The following is a 4,383-nucleotide window of genomic DNA, read 5'->3' as shown; positions in this document are numbered from 1 at the left end:
AAAAGAAAAAAGAAAAAAGAAAAACAACAACAAAAAAGAACCATACTGAGGATATAGGTGCAGCAGTGCTGTTCCAGTTTTCAGGGAATAATTAAATACTGTGTGGAACAGAGAAAGACAGAGGAAGCGTGACTCCCTGGCCTGAGGCAGGCAGTGTGGATCAACTAAGGTGGATAGTAAAATTGTGGTCCCCTCCACAAAGGGTCGCAGAGATGGCTGTGCAAGAAACACAGAGAAGGGAGAGGAAACAAAGGAAACAGGAATTCCTTTTTCCTTCCAAATTGCTTGTGTGGTCTTAGATGCCCAATCAAGTTCAATAGCACTGAAAAATTCCAACCAAAACTTGTAGGCAGAGCTAATTTGTAATGCACACGGGCTGATTTGGGTAGGATTTACAGGATGAGCCATCCTTTTGTGCACCACTTGCTCCCAGTGATGCTCTGTCTGCACTGGATTATCACCTGCACAGGCTTCTCCCTGATGGCTGGCAAACAGCGTGACACCAAGATGCTCAGTATGTAACATCCCAGTGTTACATCCCAATTGGCACACATTTCCTCTGCAGAAGTGAATTCTACTTTACATTGTGACCCAAAGCATGACTCCTTTCCACACAGCTATCATGGCATTGAGCCTGGGCTATTTTTTTATTTTTTTTTTAATCTATGTCTTTTACAGTCATCTTGGAACATTTTAATACTTTACAAGAAATGTAGTGAAACTCTATGAAAAGGTAGAGGTTGCATTGCCCAAGGACAAGAGAGAGGATGAGGCAGTTCAGAAATACTGAGGCTGTTCCCTTCCTATGCTGCAGAGCCACGTAGGACCCCCCCACACCTCCCCTTGGTTGTTCCCCAGAGCCAGAAGTACAGCTGATGTAGGAGGGGAGCTTACCAGCAGAAAACCAGCACTTGAGCACTTTTTCCAAGCCTTTGAATAGTCTGATAAACACCAGAAGCATTTAAAAGAGAGAGGATATGAGCGTAAATATAGAAAAAAAAAAACAAAACAAAAAAAAAAACTGAAATAAGGGATTAAACAGTCAGCATTAGGTTGTAAAAATCTCTATAGAGGTAAATGTATGCATGTGATGATTAGAACCTTTTTTTTTTTTTTCTTTAGTAAGTGTAGAGGAAATGACCCCTCTGACACATGAGCTGTCTGAAGAGATGCTGTACACACGAAACTAGTTTAAAAACTTCCTCTGTGACCAGTAAATCATGGGTGTCATTGACAAAGCAAAAAATACTTTCTCAACAGTCATTTGAGATGAGAAATTTGGGGCAAGGGTGGGTTTCTGCCTTGTATCAAGTTGAAGCTATTGGCAAAGAATGGAGAATGACTGCATTGACCTCCCATAGGAATAATCTTGAAGGTCAAGAGAGGCTTTTTGTATAGAAGAAAATTTTTCCTCTTCCATATCAGCTGCAAATGGTGGGAGCAGTAATGGGTTTCTCCTAAGAGCTCACCTGTCTGGAAGCCAGAACGAAGCACACTCTGCAAGTCTAAACTGTGTTGGTTTTCTTGTGAGATAAACCTTAGGCTTCAAATCTGAAGATTTAAGGATTTCAGTATCTGTTGTCCCTCTCTGAAAACCTCTATGCATTCTTTTATGCATGGAAACTCTCAGTGAGTCAGAAATGCTTGAGATGAGTATGTATAGCAAGCAGATGGCAGATACCTTCCAGGGATAATTACAGTGTTGTGGAAAGACTTTTATATGATAAACAGTGAAGGAGTGCAAATGGAGGGAAAATGCACAATTAATGTAGTTGGGGTAATGTTCCAGTTGGGAAGAAAAGCTTAAAACCTAGAGTTAAATCTGAACAAGACCACAGGAATGCTAATCATTCAGAGACAGACTGAGCCCCATCTTTAGGAGCACATGCCTTCAGCCCCTGCGTGCTATCACAAAGCCATGCACTGTGTAGTGACCAGGGTGGCTCAAGACAGTTAATCATATACAATTTCTGCTCCCTTTTAGGCACTAGCTAGTCACAAGAGTTTTCTTGCCAACACTGAAGCTTTTCATATAAATAAACAAGCTCATCATATCACATACCATCATAGACCTGCTTAATCCTACAGAGGCTTGTGTTACTGATTATGTCTTGTATTTTATTCAGGTGCTTTCATCCCACGGTGCAATGAGGAAGGTTATTACAAAGCCACTCAGTGCCACGGCAGCACAGGGCAGTGCTGGTGTGTTGATAAGTATGGCAATGAGATAGCTGGCTCGAGAAAGCAGGGGACGGTTAGTTGTGGTGAGTAATGATGTGCTCTCCTCAGATAGCAAAGGAATTAACATCACTGTAAGGCTTGCCACTGCTGTAAGATGAAGTATGATAACACAAATGACAACAGCAAAACGTAGCTGTGTTCAAAGTGCTCACGTGGTTCCCAATTCCTGTTACAAATGGGGCCCTTACACACATTTGTCCTTCTGACTGAGGGACTACAGCAGAAGGGAGCACACAGTAGCCAGTGTTAAAAGGATGTTTTGTGTGGGGTATGTCATTGATATTGTAATTAAGGCTATAGGACTGCTATGCAAGGTTATTAAATATATTGTTCTATGTACTTTGGGACTTCACAATCTCTTACTAGAGAAAGGAAGAATAGCTACAAATTCTTATAAATTAGCAATCAAGCCCAAGAAAATTGCTGACTGTACAACGCGGTGGGGGTATATACAATCACCAGTTAGCTGTCTTACCTAGGCAGGCAGGATTTCCATGGCATTGCTTTGGTGTGCTTGAGTGATGGCTGTAGATGCAGCTGTTGTAATTTCAGAAGAAAAAAGTCAGAGACCAAGAAAGTTTGGGATGCTCAGAACTGCATCATGGGTTTTAGGCTCAGTAGCTGTATTTGCAAAGTGTGTTTTATGCACTTAAATAAAAATCAAATTACAGAATTTCTAACCTGGTCTACTTAATCAAAATGAGTTAAAAGTATTTGTAAGTAGTTATTTTCTGGCCTGCATGCACATGAACTGAGTCAGTCTTAAAATGAGTTGAGCATCTGGGAGCAGAGTGATGCAGTTTTTCACGCAAGTAAATTTCCTAGAGTAAATTAATATATAAATTTAACTCAGTTCAGGAGGAAAAGTGAAATTTATAGATTGTTTAATGAACAACTGAGCCAATTAATTAAAAAAGTTACATTGCAAATGCCAGTGGCTTGAATGACAAGGGTAGTGATGTACGAGGTGATACGGTGACACATGAGGAAATGACTGTTCCCACTTGCCTATTTCAGAAGAGGAGCAAGAAACCTCAGGGGATTTTGGCAGTGGTGGATCTGTTGTGCTGCTGGATGATTTGGAAGAGGAACCTGAAGCAACAAAAAAAGACAAAGAAGGGAAACTGAAGATTCATGTAAGAGCAGCTAATGAAGATGATGAAGATGAAGATGACGATAAGGATGATGAAATTGGTTATATATGGTAGTGCCCGTTGTTCCGAGGACTCACGTTTTGCACAATATTGCAAGTCATATCATATCTGTGCAATTGTATCTGAGAGTACCTGGCACAAATATTCCCTCTTTACTGAGTTTAATTTTGTATAGTCTATTTAATTTAGAAGACTGCTTGCTTTTTTTTTTTTCCCCAGCAATGACTGTTTGGAATCCAGCTTTTATTCTGTTGGTTTGGGAGATTTTTGTTCCATCCACAGGGGGCAATGAATTTTGTTCCAAAACCATTTCATGTCTTAATCCTCAGTTGCACAGCTTATGACACACATCTCGTGAAAGAAGAATCACAGAAGGGCTCAGCAAACTGGTACAAGGCTTAGAAACCCATCAGATGTTATCACAGTCAATTTGTATCATAAATTGCTATCTGGATCATATCGCAAACGATCCTTTTTCTTTCACAGGAAAGGAAGAGGAGGCGTCTCCTTTTCTACTCAGTATTTATTGCACTCCAGTTGATTAAATACCTTGGGTAGTGATTTCTTGCTCCCTAGAACCAGTTGTTTAATCCTGAAAGAAACCCATGGGTGGGATTTTATTTTCCTTACATTCTTTGAGAATGTGTCTGAGAGGTTTAGTCCAACCTCACTGAAGAACAAACTCCCACCAGAGCACAGATCAGCTCTCTACCACTGTTACTGGGTTAAATACCACAGCCCTGATCTTCAGAGCTGCTGAGAACCTGCAGCTATCACAAATCAAGCCCTGGAGGCAGGGAACAGCATCCATCTGCCTTTCCAAGTATTTGAGGAGAGAGATGTTCATTAGTTTGCAGCACCACAACCACTTCCATAGCCATTCCCCAGCATCTGGCTGAACTCTTTTGCACTCAGTGTTGCACTGACAGCACGCAGGCTCACACACCACTAGGCTGCCTGGTAAGCAATCCCTCACTGCAAGGCTCTA

General features: G+C 41.2%; 1 long non-coding RNA gene across 1 annotated transcript; it reads left to right on the top strand.

The window, feature by feature from the left end:
• Positions 1-2,096: 2,096 nt before the first annotated feature.
• On the top strand, positions 2,097-4,107 carry LOC109370109. Its single transcript, XR_002119931.2, has 2 exons — positions 2,097-2,264; positions 3,259-4,107. It is a non-coding gene; the product is annotated as an uncharacterized LOC109370109 (long non-coding RNA).
• The last annotated feature ends 276 nt before the right edge of the window (positions 4,108-4,383 follow it).

This window comes from Meleagris gallopavo, chromosome 15 (assembly GCF_000146605.3).
Source record: "Meleagris gallopavo isolate NT-WF06-2002-E0010 breed Aviagen turkey brand Nicholas breeding stock chromosome 15, Turkey_5.1, whole genome shotgun sequence".
Lineage (NCBI taxonomy): Eukaryota > Metazoa > Chordata > Aves > Galliformes > Phasianidae > Meleagris > Meleagris gallopavo.
The sequence above is the reverse complement of the archived record's forward strand: the minus strand, read 5'-3'. Positions and strand labels throughout refer to the sequence as shown.